General features: G+C 42.7%; 1 protein-coding gene across 1 annotated transcript in view; it reads right to left on the bottom strand.

Annotated features, from left to right (window-relative positions):
* Positions 1-16,026, bottom strand: part of LOC113420704 (ankyrin repeat and fibronectin type-III domain-containing protein 1-like) — a 261,890-nt gene that overhangs the window by 189,034 nt on the left and 56,830 nt on the right. The window lies entirely within an intron of this gene.

Below are 16,026 nucleotides of genomic sequence, written 5' to 3'. Positions count from 1 at the left end.
ATACACCAGCCCTGGAGAATTCATCCAGGCTTTCTTTCAACAGCTCCGTGCAGCTTACTGTCAAGCAAGAGGAGATAATCATGAGACACATAAATAGAAGGACTGGTTGGGAAGTCCATTTTCTTCAGTGCCGTCGTAATTTCAAACAGCTGCTAGAGGAATGGTTGTAAAAGGGGATGTTGAGACTCTAGAACAGTGGTGGGTAAACTTTTTGGGCTTGTGTGTCAAAAATTGTGCGTGCGCTCACGTGCCAGCACCCAGAAGGCAATGTGTGCCCCTTCACACCCCCTACGCATGTATGCGCAATCCCTACCAACCCCCTGCTGCCCCCTTACCTGCACTGAGCCTTACAGCTGATTTTCGGCCTCCCAAAGGCTTGAGGAAGACTTCTGCAGGCTTCTGCAAGCTTTGCAGGCTGAAAACTAGCCCCGTTTCATCACTTCCTGTTTTTTCCGAAAATACCGGAAGTGACAAAATGGGGCTAGATTTCAGCCTACAAAGCTTGTAGAAGCCTGCAGAAGCCTTCCTCAAGCCTTTGGGAGGCCAAAAAAGGTCTCAAACCGGCCGAAAATAAGCTGCGAGGCGCGCACATGCGCAGTGAGGTAAGTTTGCCTGCAGCTCGCATGCCTGCACAAACGACTCTGCGTGCTACCTGTGGCATGCATGCCATAGGTTTGCCATCACGGCTCTAGAAAGTGTGCAGAAAAGAGACCCAAAAGTGATTCGGGGCCGGAGGCTAGAACATATGAAGAACAATTGCAGAAATTAGGTATGTCTCATTTAAGGAAAAGAAGGACTAGGGAGTGACAAGATAGCAGTCTTCCAATATTTGACAAATAGGTTGACTCCCTCGCCACAAAGACGAAGGAGTCAACCTATTTTCCAAAGCACCAGAAGGCAGGACAAGAAACAATGGATGGAAACTAACTAACCAAAGAGAGAAGCAACCTGGAATTAAGGAGAAACTTCTTAACAGTGAGGACAATTAACCAGTGGAACGGCTTGCCACCAGAAGTTGTGGGTGCTTCATCACTGGAGGTTTTTAAGAAGAGTCTGGACAGGTCACTTGTCTGGAATGGTATAGGGCCTCCTGCTTGAGCAAGGGGCTGGACTAGAAGACCTCCAAGGTCCCTTCCAGCTCTATTCTGATTGATTTTATCTACCCTTCTCAAGGAAGGCACCAATCCTTGATGATTTGCGATGCCCCCATTGCATCGTTTCCCACCCCATGCTCAACTCCCTACTCATTCTTCAGACTTGGCAAAGACACCATTGTTATCCTTATTCACAGCATCACAATTCCCCTCCCTCAAACATCTTCATCTCGAACACCATTATTCCCTGTTTTATTTCCAGCTTCTTTATGTGCTGCCTTTACATTCTTTCCATGTGTTACATCCTAAATTTGGGTTCTCCCACTAAGAGCTTTGGAGGTGTTCTCCTAAGCTAAGCATGTTATGAAACGGTGAGACAGTCATTGTTCGGCTGATTTTCTTCTTCTTTTTTTTACAGTCTGTTTGTTTCCCTCCCCAGCTTCTCCCATTGACGTAAAGAGAGAACTAAGCCACGGTTTTCTCCTAAATGGGGATGCTGGTTTGTTTGCCTTGCGCAAGCTGGGGGTCATAAGGTGCTCGGTCGGTTTACAAACCCTGCCTGGCAAATTACACACGCAGCCGTGATCTCCATTTCAGCTCAAGCTTTCTTTAATCAATTTCTGGTATGTGAATTGTCTCACGCTAGTCTGAAGTCCCTGGATGAAAGCTGTGTGCAGACAGTGCCACGCTGTGGTTAAGGCCATAACTCGGCCTTCGCTCCAGTGAGTCCCATCACTCTTTTTTTTTTAACTATCCGTTCACGCAACGCTTTGGGAGAAAATCCCATCTGCCTGATCTTTTCATCGTGTGGAATAATCGGCTGTCATTCAGCTGGATATCTTCTAATTCGGCGCTGAACCTCACTATCTTCTTCCACCTACGCAGACCAGTAAAAACTTTGAATGAAGGAGAATGTACGTATCCCAGGAGAATAAAATGGAATAGGAATAGAATAGAAATAGAAATAGGATAACAGTAGAATGGAATGGAATGGAATGGAATGGAATGGAATGGAATAGAATAGAATAGAATAGAATAGAATAGAATAGAATAGAATAGAATAGAATAGAATAGAATAGAATAGAATAGAATAGAATAGAAGAGGAAGAGGAATAGGAAGAGAATAGAATAGAATAGAATAGAATGAGAATAGAATAGAATAGAATAGAATAGAATAGAATAGAAATAGGAATAGGATAGGATAGGATAGGATAGGATGGGATAGGATAGGATAGGATTGGATAGAATAGAATAGAATAGAATAGAATAGAATAGAATAGAAAGAGGAAGAGAATAGAATGGATAGGATAGGATAGGATAGGATAGGATAGGATAGGATAGGATAGAATAGATAGGATAGGATTGGATAGAATAGAATAGAATAGAATAGAATAGAATAGAATAGAATAGAATAGAATAGAATAGAAGAGGAAGAGGAATAGAATGAATAGAATAGAATAGAATAGAATAGAATAGAATAGGAATAGAATAGGAATAGGAATAGGAATAGGAATAGGAATAGGAATGGAGGAATGGAATGGAATGGAATGGAATAGAATAGAATAGAATAGAATAGAATAGAATAGAATAGAATAGAATAGAACAGAACAAACCATACTAGGAAACTAAATAAAACAATATGTCATAAAGATACAAGCAGCAAGGTTATAGTCATAAGTGGGAGGAGAGAGGTAACAGGAAGGAAGAGAAGAAGAATAGTAATTCAAATAATGTTGCAGGATCTAATCTGGGTCGGTCATCATTCTAGACCAGAGTTTTTGTCTTCCAAGTGTTAGGACTCATGCTGGAGCCCATCCCTTCCAGCAAAAGCTTCATAATTTACAAATGGTCCTGGGTTTGCAACCGTTCATTTAGAGACTGTTCAACATTACAATCGCACTGAAAAAAAAGTGACTTATGGCCATTTTTCACACTTAAGACAGTTGCAGCAACCCCAATGTTTGGATACTTGATAAGGGGTACTTTTTATGATGATTGCAAAGTCCCAGGGGCAAGTTAACAACTGCAGTGATTCACTTAACTAACTCTCTCTCTCTCTCTCTCTCTCTCTCTCTCTCTCTCTCTCTCTCTCTCTCTCTCTCTCTCTCTCTCAACAAATGGGGCAAGGAAAGTCATAAAACGGAGCAAAACCCACTTAACAATACCAATTTTGGCCTCAATTGTGTTTGTAAGTAGAGGACTACCTGTATTAGCTTTTTCAAGTTCAGCAGCTTACTGGCACCTTCCCTAAGGAGGAAAGGGGGCAATTTGAAGAGTCTGATTTAATGCACCCATGTAGCTGGGAGTTCGTACATGCAGGCAACAGCTAAAGGATGGATGCGATTATTCCTTAATTTTCATGCAGGAAGGCACAGATATTGGAAAGTCCCAGATAGACAACTAAGCATCTTACTATGAAAAAGTGAAATACTAGCAAAATAAACTATCTGCTGAACTTTAGCCAATCGTTTTGCCCCAGTTTCAATTCCTGCTATTAAATACGACTGACAGCCTGGCGATATAGGAAAACTGGGGAGAGACTGGAATAAAATATGACCATGCTTGTTTATGCATGTCATGTTGGTTCAGAGTTTTAGCCTGTGGTCTTCTGGACAAAACCACAAACTTATTCCTATCCAAGGATCTCAATTTCTACCGCAACCACCCAAGTTTTATTATTATTATTATTATTTATTTTTTTAAAAACACTTCTTAAGCAATGAGACACGTCGCCGCAAAGGAAAACAATCCGCCCAGCTTTGCAAAACCGTGGGGAAGAAAAAACAACATTTTATACCGCAAGCAACACCTGCCCCTCCCTGTCTCCATCTGTATATGCTATGGAAGAGCTTACTTAGCAAAGCTGACACCCAGCTGAATGTCTCCCCTTCCATCCAAAAATTCAGGCTTAAGAACATCCCAGGCTTTTCAAGAGCCTCATTGACTAGTTAGCAACTTAAAAAAAGATAAGATCATAAAGAATCTTTTTAAAAGCCAATGCAATCCTAAATTGAGGGATACAATCAAGATCAAGGGAGGTACTAAATACCACTCTATAAAGCCTTAGTAAGGCCACACTTAGAATACGGAATCCAGTTTTGGTCCTCACGATATAAGAAAAGATGTTGAGACTCTAGGAAGAGTGCAGAGAAGAGCAACCAGGATGATGAGGGGACTGGAGGCTAAAACATACAACGAACGGTTGCAGAAACTGGGTATGGCTATTCTAGGGAAGAGAAGGACCAGGGGAGACATGATAGCGGTCTTCCAATATTCGAGGGGCTGCCACAGAGAGGAGGAAGGAGTCAAGTTATTCTCCAAGGCACCTGAAGGCCAGACAAGGAATAATGGATGGAAACTGAACAAGGAGAGATTCAACCTGGAAATAAGGAGAAACTTTCTGGCAGGGAGAACAATCAACCAATGGAACAGAAGTTGCCTTCAGAAGTTGTGGAAGCTTCATCCCTGGAGGCTTTTAAGAAGAGACTGTCAGAAATGGTGTAGGGTCTCCTGCTTGGGGGTTGGACTAGATGACCTACAAGGTCCCTTTTAACTCTGTTAATGTGTATCTGGAATTGAAGCCCGTCAAAAGAATCGTTCTATTCCTCAGTACAGGGGAAATCCTCGACTTTATGACTTGTCATTGAGGCTGAAATTATGGCTGTGGAGATGTTCCAGTCTTTCAGTGGATGATCCCAGGACCCAACCTGGTTTGATGACATGTGTTTCCCAATGGTCCTTAAGTGAATGCCACGGACATTAAGCAAACATCGCTTTAGCCAATGCATTTTACCAATTTTACCAATTTTGCCGGAAACGAAGAGCAAACAAGGAAAATCAGCAAAAAAAAGTTTTTTAAAAAATCACACCCATAGGTTGCTGCAAATGGTTGTAAAAGTGAATTGGTTGCCAAGGCAACCAAATGCGATTGCATCACAGTGAGAAGGGGGGGCAGTTGTGATAACTTTAAAATCGGTTCGTAAGTCCAGGTGGTTCCTGACTTTCAACCACTCATTTACGGCAGGTATTCAGCAGATTCTGACCAGTTCTAGAGAACCGGTAGTGGACATTGTGAGGAGTTTGGAGAACCGGCAAATCCCACCTCTGACTGGCCCTGCCCCATCTATTCTCTGCCTCCCATTGAGTCCCAGCTGATCGGCTAGGTCTTCTTTTGTTGCCCTGCACAGGAGAATGGAGCTGGAAAGTAGGTTAGTAGGGTGGGATTTTGCAGTATCCTTCTCCTGCCACGCCCACCAAAGCCACGCCCACAGAACCAGCAGCAAAAAATGTTGAATCCCACCACTGAACAGCACTGAAAAAAAGTGACTTAGGACCGTTTTTCGCACTTATGACCATTGCAGCGTCCCTGCGGTCACATGATCAAAATTCAAACTCCTGGCACAACTGGCTCCTATTTATGACGGTCGCAGTGTCCCGGGATCACGTGATGTCCCCTTTTGCGACCTTCTGATCAGCAAATGGGGAAGCCAGATTCACTTAACAACTGTGTGACTGACTTAACAATTGCAGGGATTCACTTAACAACGGTGATGAGGAAGATCATGAAAATGGGGTGAGGTTCACCACAGAAATGTTGCGCTCAATGGTGGTCATAAATTGAAGACGACCTGTACCTTTTGGAGGTGTCGGGATTCTGGCATTGAAGTCATGAGTCTCGAGCCAACTTCCAACACTATAAGAATATTTATTGGGAGATAACATGCCGGCGCTGCCTGGGTGTAGCCGACTCTGAGACACATCATCCATTGTCACCCTTGACCCTGGTTTCCCCCCACCCACTGGGTGTATCGTAATTCATATTCTCCAATGGGACACATCCATAGCCCAGAGTCATCAATCCGGCTCTCCAGTTAGAATTTTGCACGGCAGAAACTTCAGTCACCTAGTTATTATCTTTGAAAAACTATTTATGGGATGCACTTTCGATTTCCAAGCTGCCGCACTGCTCTTTCAAACCCCTTTCCCCCCTCCCTTTCTGTTGGCAACTCTAAAAAAGACCATAGAAGTTTTATTTTATGAGTTGATATTAGGGGTCTATCCTCATTGTCAATGGTCAGTAAGTGAACCTGTCATAAGTCAAGGACTACCTGCGCAGGAGGTACCCCATTTGATGGCACAAACAGCCCAAGACCTTGGATTTTATACTCCGGTGCAGCAAGAGCTTCTATGCTCACAATTGCCAATTCCAAACAAAACAGTGCTTTTTGCTCAACTTTTCCACAGTGGGTTGTTAGTGATGAATCCACACATGCATCATTTTCCCACTAACTCCCACCAGGTTCCTAAACTAAGGACTTTCCTCCCAAGATGGGAAAAAATAACAAAGGGGGAAGAAAGAACACCCCAGAAGAACCTCTCCCTAATCTCTAAATAAATCATACGCATGAGCTGGCATTGTCATATGAGGCCATGGGGCTAGGTTTAGGCTGTGCCAACCATAACTGGCTGAGTCTACTCAACCCGCTAAGCCACAACTCAGCCAGAATGAAAAGAGACACAAGCCCACTTTAGGGTGATGGCTGAACCCAGCAAAAGAGGCTTAGAGGACTCCGTTATTGGGGTGGTCATTTTTATCCCCTGATCCCCTAGGTATATTTTATACTATTTCTTAATCTAGAATGTCTGTATTTTTTAATATCTTTTTCCCCCCCTATTTGTGGTTTTAATCCAATTGTTGTGTGCAACCCAAAGTCGCTTTCGAAGTCGATGAGATGAGCGGTTATTGTATACAGATTTGGTAGGCAGATAGGTAGGAGGGAGGGAAGGAGGGAGGGAGAGAGGGAGGGAGAGAGAGAGAGACGGATTCTAGGGAAGGAGGAGGCAAGCCTATCACCTCTGAAAACCTTGCCAAAAATGCAAAGAAAAATAAATGAATAAATGAATGAATGAGTGAATAAATAAATAAATAAATAAATAAGATAAATAAATAGCCAGATGGGATAGAGGTAAAGGCTGGCTGGCTGGTTGGCTGGATGATAGATAGCGATGGATGGATGGATGGATGGATGGATGGATGGATGGATGGATGGATGGATGATAGAAAAATAGATGATGATGGAGGGAGGGATAGAGATAGATAGATAGATAGATAGATAGATAGATAGATAGATAGATAGATAGATAGATAGATAGATTTGGGGAGGTTAATTCAGAGCATGATAATTTAAAACACCATATTCCTGGGGAAAGTTGACATGCCCACAGTCACATGATTAAAATTTGGATGCTTGGCAATTGGCTTGGATTTATGAAAGCTGCTGCATCCCCGAGTCACAGGTTCATCATTTACAATCTTCCCAGCTTCTGACAAGCAAAGTCAGTGGGGAAGGCTGGATTTGCTTAACGTACGCCTGATTCACTTAACAGCTGTCTTGCTTAGGAACAGAAATTCTGGTCCCAGCGATGGCGGTTAAATTGAGGGTTACCTGTACTAAACTTGGGAAAGCGAGCAAAATTGAAGAGCACCCACAAACAAAATGTAATCTATATGCCTACAAAATATCTTTCATTCTCTTTCTTTCTTTCTTTCTTTCTTTCTTTCTTTCTTTCTTTCTTTCTTTCTTTCTTTCTTTTTCTTTCTTTCTCTTTCTTTCTTTCTTTCTTTCTCTTTCTCTTTCTCTCTCTTTCTCAATTTCTCTCTCTGTTTCTCTTTCTTTCTTTCTTTCTTTCTCTTTCTCTCTCTCTCTCTCTCTCTTTTTCTCTCTTTCTCTCTTTTTTCTCTCTCTCTCTTTCTCTCTGCAAGTCTTCCCCTAGCACATCCTTTTCAGGAACGCTTCCTGCATGAAAGAGAGTGGTGTGCGTTGTTGCCTTTTAAGCCAATGACATGATATTGCAGCCGACTTGAAGGAAAAGTATGCGGCAAGCATCCCCTTGAAAGCAGCCCTGGAGGGGAGCGTGCTGGGGGAAGAGACCCTGTTAACTCACACGTTTTTATTTTCTCTGAAAACTCTGGAGTTGAAAGGCGACCTCCAAATTTGGCATGTTTTTTTTTTTTTTAAACAGCTTAGAAAGAGCTATGCAGCGGAGAGTCCCGGCCAGCTCCAAGGAGGTTGAGCTGACAGGCACAGAAACGGCCTGTGTTGCTCCTGGCCATGTGTGCAGCATGGGAGGGGTGGGGGGGAACCATACAGTGAGATGGGATGGGGAGGGGGAGGGCCTCGGTTGACGTCTATCCCTGTTTCTCTTGCGTCTCCCCTCGCCCTGCCCCACTTCTGGGTGGGCTGCCAGTTTAAACTGAGCCCCTGTTCCCAAGAACTACACTGCCCAACCTAGAACTACGCCGCCTGCGGCCTGACCTAAGCTCAGTACACAAAATTGTCTGCTACAACATCTTACCTGTCAATGGCTACTTCAGCTTCAACCGCAATAACACGCGGGCAAACAATAGATACAAACTCAAAGTAAACCGCTCCAAACTGCGATTGCAGGAAATACAACTTTAGCAACAGAGTGGTCAATGCCTGGAACTCACTCCCTGACTCTGTTGTTACATCCACAAACCTCCAAAACTTTTAACCTTAAACTGTCTACCATGGACCTCACTCCATTCATAAAAGGTCTGTAACGGGGCGTGCATAAACACACCAGTGTGCCTACCAGTGGTGGGATTCAAATTATTTACTACCGGTTCGGTGGGCGTGGCTTGGTGGGTGTAAAAGCTAGCCCTCAGAAGTGGGATACTTTCCAGGAAGCAAAGAAGTTCTTGAACTTCAAGTCTTGTGGAAATTCGGACTATCCTGGTTTGTGTTAGGGGACTTTGGGTTTTGAATATTTCCTTGCAATTTAATCTAGTGTTCTTGGCAGCCTTGCACAACCCTGGCAAGGCTCGTTCTTATCTGGGACAATTCGTTTTTAATAGAGTTTTACTGTGAATGAACGGAATTCACAGCGAAGCATTAAAAAGGTTTTGCTTTTATCTCTGTTTGCTTTGAAGGAGGCTTGGGTCAGAACAGCAGGTGGCTCTTTCATCCCTCTGCTGCGGCTCCCTGTTGCCGATCAGTACCACAATTTTGATAGGAGCTTCCGGTTAAAGGGGGAGGAAGCACAGTGCACCAGCAGGAGACTCTATGGTGGGGGAACCAGACTTCCGGTCAGCAGAGTAAAAAGGACACAGTGCTAGGAACAGACTCTATGGTGGGGGAACCGGACTTCCGGTCAGCAGAGTAAAAAGGACACAGTGCTAGGAACAGACTCTATGGTGAGGGAACCGGACTTCTGGGCAGCTCCAGAATTGAAGGGGGGGGGGCTTTCCACTTAGGACCTCGGTGGCTCTTTGAGTGTTTAAAGTTGCCGACCCCTAGATTAAAATAAAATTCAAAATGGAGAAAGGAAATCTGTGGCCAATGAGTTGGATCCCGTAAGATGTATGGGTGAGAGGCAGGCGGCAAATCTCATCGAACCGCTGTTTATTCAGCCGTGAGGAGGTGTTTTAACCTCTGACTAATGAAGGACTGCTCTAAACCGTGAAGGCCTACTCTGCCCAAGAATGAATTCTCGTTGCGGTAATGAATCAAAGGGGCTGGCAGATCTTTCAATTCTATGCTGTAAATCAGCACATTTTACAGCCCTGGAGTCTGTCGATAAGCGGCTTTTATGAACACTCCGTTTCCTGTTCGGATTATTGAAAAGAGAAGAAAGAGGAGGAAAAACAGGAAGCCCATATTTGCAAACTTCTTCCAAGGCCAGAGCCAACAGGGTTACCTCCCTGATCCAAATGACATCGGAGATGAGTCAGTTCCCCCAGATTTAATTAGGAAACTTTATGACCAGAACATGCAGGCTGGACACCATCAAAGCTGACACCAACCAGAGCGCAGAACAACTCAAAGAAGCAATGCCATCCCTAAGGTGCTTTTTCCCCCGGAGAGGCAACTGCACTTTCTTATTTTTTCTTTTGAAGACATTTCACTTCTTATCCAAAAGGTTTCTTCAGCTCTGATTGGATGGTGGAAAACGGAAGGATTTATATTCCTTGCAGACAGCTGGTCATTTGCATCCTTTTAGAGGGCCGTTGAGGCCATGTGGAGGTTTATCTCTGTGTTCAATGACCTAAAAGGATGCAGATGACCAGCTGTCTGTAAGGAATATAAATCCTTCCATTCCCCACCATCCAGTCAGAGCTGATGAGAAGTGAAACGTTTTCAAAGAAAAACCAGTTGCCTCTTGAAAAAGCACCTTTGGGACAATCCATGACCTGAAGGACTGAGAATCTCTACAGACTCAAAGAAGCAATGCAAGTTCAGGAGATGTGGAAAGACCTAGTCCACAGAATTGCCAAGAGTTGGACTTGATTGAACAGATAACATCATCATCATCATCATCATCATCACTAGGACCAGATAGCTGCGAGCTTCTCCATTATCTGTGAAGAGAGGGGCCTTCTTATTGGATCAGAGAAGAAAATCAGAAGACATCTAGCTGGGGGTATAGTGGTTCTAAACTGGAAACAGTCCAGTTGCTGGCGTTCTTATAACCCGATCCCATCCACCTCAATAAAACTTGTTAAAGAAAACTCAGCAAGAATGAAAATAAATCAGTTTCAATTCTAGGTCTCTGTCAAATGTTGATTTTTTTCCCCAATTTCATCGAATAAAACGCCGCCATATTTTCCACTAAGCATGACTGGATACACACACACACACAATATGCTAAGCCAACACCCACACACACCCACAAAACCACACATCATCTCTTTTAACGACCCCATAATCCCATGCAGGGTACACTCTGGGCAACTGAATGGAGCTAGCAGAAATATATCTTTTTACTGGCCGGATGCCCTTCCTGCTGCCAATGTGGAGTTTTGTTCAGCAGATATATTTCCATTGTGCCCAGAGAGAGAAATATGTGCCTCTACTTAGGATCGAACACACAGCCTCCTGATTGTGAGGTGAGAACTCCACCTCTAGGCCACCACCTCACTCCACACAAAACCACACGTGTCCTCATGTAACAGTGAAGGCCGTTTTTGTTTTCTGATCCTGAGCTTCCAGACTATCATCCTCAAGGCTTTCCACGTATAATCTCCCTTCCTTTTCAGGGACTATGCTAAATAATTGTTTCCATAAAGCAAGCTTTTCTCTCACGAAATGGACAAGAAATGTACATTTAAGGGTGGATCGACACCGGATAATTCCACTGAGCAGGCAACACTTGATGGAGAAATATATGGGAAAAGGAATCCACCTGTTGAGAACAAGTTGAGATCATTGTTAAATGTTTCCCAAAGCCACAGACCACAAGAAACTCCACTGTTAAAACACATTTTCTGTCTCTCTCAGTAACCCACAGGAAATATCAGACATCTTAATTCCATGCATGTTGTTAACGCTGGCCACATTCAATGCTAGAGTTATTATCCCTTCATGTTCCACAGTCCCAAATCATTCATTTCAAGAAATGAATGGCTGGTTTTGTGTTGTTTTTCATGAATGTAAGAATCAGAAATGATACGGCTTTATTCTACTCCCTTTATCGCAAGAAACAGCAGAATCTGAAAACTTAAAAAGAAAATAAGCACTAAATAAGAACAATACTAGCTTTGGACTTAACAAGGGATGCTAGAACTGAGCTCAAAGTTTTCATGATTCTTCTCAATCAAACATATTTGCGAACTAAAGGAAATCTAAAACAACCCACCTATAAAAAAAAAATCAGATGTCAATTACACACGGATATCTTTAAAAGCTGTGAGGATTTTTTTTTCCCCATGAAAAAAAGAAGGGGGTGAGGAAACAAAACTGCTCTTGATTGCTCCCAGATGAAAACTTTCCTTAGAAAACAAAACTCTCTAACAGTTTTCAAAGCCATGTCATGTAATTAATGTCACATTTATCTCTTTAGCAAGGGAGATAAAAAGAAGCCATTTATCCATGTTGTCATTATTTTTATTCTCCTTTTCAACCCAGAGTTTTCAAAAAGCAGAGGTGGGGATAGAAGAAGAAGAAGAAGAAGAAGAAGAAGAAGAAGAAGAAGAAGAAGAAGAAGAAGAAGAAGAAGAAGAAGAAGAAGAAGAAGAAGAAGAAGAAGAAGAAGAAGAAGAAGAAGAAGAAGAAGAAGAAGAAGAAGAAGAAGAAGAAGAAGAAGAAGAAGAAGAAGAAGAAGAAGAAGAAGAGGAGAGGAGGAGGAGGAGGAGGAGGAGGAGGAGGAGGAGGAGGAGGAGGAGGAGGAGGAGGAGGAGGAGGAGGAGGAGGAGGAGGAGGAGGAGGAAGGAAGAAGAAGAAGAAGAAGAAGAAGAAGAAGAAGAAGAAGAAGAAGAAGAAGAAGAAGAAGAAGAAGAAGAAGAAATAGGTTTGACTTTCTTTTAACCCTCTTCACCTTCCCCCTGTTCAATCCTATAGGTGGACAACAGGCAGTAACATCTCCTAGATACATCCCATAATAATAATAAAAAAAGAACCGTGTTACTAATTTAACAACTGGAGTGATTTACTTAACAAATGTAGAGTAGCAAGAAAAGTCATAAAACGGGGCAAAAGTCATTTAACAACATAAATTTTGGGCTCCATGGTGGTCGTAAATTGAGGACTACCTGTACTAGTTAAGGTAGCAGACTAGAAGCCAAAAGACTGTAAGCTCTAGTCCCATTTTAGGCATACAATTAACTGGTTGCCCTTGAGCCAGTCCATCTCTTTCAACCTAGGAAGAAGGTAGCAACAGTAAACCACTTCGGAAAATTTTATCAAGAAAACTGTAGGAATTTCGATTTTATGAATACAAGTCTCAGCAGCACTTGACTCTTGACTGACTGGAGGGCACCAAAAGAAAAATAAATAAATGTTTTTAAAAATCTGTTAAAGGTAATGATTCCTCTTGCACATCCGTGCTAGTCGTTTCCGGCTCTAGGGGGCGCCGGTGCTCATCTCCGTTACAAAGCCGAAGAAGAGCCAGCGCTGTCCGAAGACGTCTCCATGGTCATGTGGCCGGCAGGACTAAATGCCGAAGGCGCACGGAACGCTGTTACCTTCCCATCAAAGGGGTCCCTATTTTTCTACTTGCAATTTTTACATGCTTTCCAACTGCTAGGTTGGCAGAAGCTAGGACAAGTAATGGGAGCTCACTCCGTTATGCGGCACTAGGGATTCAAACAACCAAACTGCTGACCTTTCTGATCGACAAGCTCAGCGTCTTAGCCACTGAGCCATCACGTCTGTTAGTAGCTAATAAATTAACCCAAGTCTAAATACATTATTTTGCTATTTGCTAATCTGGATGGGTCCCTTCAAGAAAAATAAAATAGTATGATAAAGCAAGATCTATGGCTTTAATGCGAAAATTAACATAATTTGAAACCGGTTGCAGCAGAAAATTAGCGAGAGAAACATTGTTATGGAAGTATAATAAAAATAAAATAAAATGCAGCGATCATGAAAACATCCATGAAACAAACACACACACACACGATCAGATTATGAGTATTGAAGGTGTGTGTAATAAATCGTATATTCATAATACCTTTGCTTTGTAAGACCTTCAAACTGATTTCATCTCAATTTGGGAAACTTGGTTGGGGCGACTGTGAAATACTACCCGTAGTATTTGCTTCGAGAAACATTGGCCTGCATGTAAAGAACTTGTTCTGTTTATCGCACATACACAGAACAGAGATTTGGCGTTGCTGATCGGGAATGAAAAGAACGGCGTTCACCGGCTTCGAGTAGATCTTCCTATTTATTTATTTATTTTTTAAAAAAGGCAAGCGTTCTGCAGCTTTATCTGGCCAACTCATTAGAATTCAAAAGCGGAGCGCCGCTTTGAAATATGAGTTACACGCTTATTCAACAGTTCCACTTTCCCTGCATACATCTGCCTCTCGCCAGCCAGCGCATTTCTATACATTGGTGCAGCTGCAGCTTTCGAGAACTGGCGCGACATTATATACAGATAAGAGAAGCCAAGTTCATGGGCAGATTGAACCAATTCTCATGAGCTGCTGCTAAATCGGGTAGACACACATGATACAAATTGAGCTGGTTTGATGAATTAAACGGTTGCACCTGTCCGTCTCTCTCTCTCTCTCTCTCTCTCTCTCTCTCTCTCTCTCTGTGTGTGTGTGTGTGTGTGTGTGTGTCTGTGTGTATGTCTGTGTGTGTGTCTGTGTCTGTGTCTCTCTGTGTTAATGTACACACATGCATGCATGTCTTGGGGTCCATCTAGACTCCTGCCAACAGCCTGAACTCATCCTTGAAGATTTCTTGATAACATTTTTGGAAGTGGCTTCCCCTGGCCTTTTTTTCCCAAGAAAGAGAGGGATTGGCAGAGTCATCCAGCTGGCTTTGTGCCTGAAGCACGGTCTCCTGGTTTCTAGCCTGGTGCCTTCACCACTGTCCTAACTGGTTGGTATATCCATCCATCCTGCCTGCCTTAGCCCCTATCCTATCTATCTATCTATCTATCTTTCTATCTATCTATCTATCTATCTATCTATCTATCTATCTATCTAATGATTGTAACTATGATTTATGATCTATGACCTGTACATACAATTGGGAGCTTACACACTGGAGACAAATTTCTTGTGTCCTATCACATTTGGCCAATAAAGAATTATATTCCATTCCATTCCATTCTGTGGTGGGGAAGAAAAACAGTGCCGCACTGCCACCTGCTGATAAAAAAAATTAGCAACCCACAACTTGGCATAAAGAGTGGACACAAGGACACAGAGGCACAAAAGACAGAAGCTCACAGAGACCAAAAAAAAAAAAACCTATTTAAAAATGTGCGGTGTCAATTTGCAACAGTGAAATGACTCCATAAGATTAGTCTTTGCAAACAGAGATCAGAGGCAAGGCTAAAAAGCAACGGATGGAAATGAAGCAAGGAGAGAACTAACCTTGAACTAAGGAGAAATTTTCGGACAAGTGAGCACAATTGAGCAGTGGAACAGACTCCATCACTAGACCTCCTGGTGAATGGCTACAAATCTAAATGTTTGGAACTGTCCAGCAAATAAAAAGGCAACTGCAATCTGGGAATGAATGAAGCATTTTGAAACATGGAAAGTATTAATTTGTGTGTGTGTGTGTGTGTGTCTTTTAATGACCCCGTAATCTCTTGCATCAGGGTGGAGCCTGGGCACCTGAATGGAGCTGAGTGTTTACTGGCCGGATGCCCTTCCTGTCGCCAATGCGGAGTTTGCAGCAGATATATTTCCATTGTGCTAAGAGAGAGAAATATCTGCCCCTACCTAGGATCAAACTCACAGCCTCCTGATTGTGAGGCGAGAGTTCCACCTCACCACTCATGGAAAGTATTAATATCTTCCTGATAAAAGGGCTCAGATACACCATGACTCCCATCTCATGAATTGGGAATCTCTCAAATGCTAGCCTTTTTGTCAGAGTGTCCACTGGATACTTGCAAAATTCCAAATATTGTTGCTGGTCACCCTTCCTTTTCTCTTGAACTCTGCTGAGCTACATCTGTTTTCATAGTATTAGCAGCTGTTTGGTCCTAGGTTACATTTTGGATGCAAACAGGTAGTTAAAATACCTTTTCCCAGGACATTTCAGGTGGAGATGGATTTATGGTTATATCCAACGGAGATAGGAGTCCCTCTTTTGCGTCTATCCAGATCCAGTTTAGATGCTCTGCTCCTACAAAATTTCACAATAGGCTGAATTCCAGCTTCAGTTAAAATCCAGCTAATTCTCAGCCTTGCCCAGTTATGAAGCTGGGGAAAGACAGGTAAGCGTGTGTACAAACACAAACAATTGTTTCTTTTGCAAGTAAGGACTTTTCAAAGCCGACCAAGAATGAGAGCATAATGTCTGGCTGTTTTTAAAAGGGCAATTTACATGAAGAGTTGAGTAAAATAGGTAAGGCAAGGAAGGCTCTGTACGGTCCAAATTTAGATAATTATGAAATATGCCTAATATTGTCAAAACAGACAGGATCTGGCTTTTTTTAT

Source organism: Notechis scutatus, chromosome 12, assembly GCF_049901735.1.
Source record: "Notechis scutatus isolate UNSWTSFEM ecotype Mainland chromosome 12, rNotScu1.2, whole genome shotgun sequence".
Classification (NCBI taxonomy): domain Eukaryota; kingdom Metazoa; phylum Chordata; class Lepidosauria; order Squamata; family Elapidae; genus Notechis; species Notechis scutatus.
Note: the sequence above shows the minus strand (reverse complement) of the source record. Positions and strands in the feature narration are given on the sequence as shown.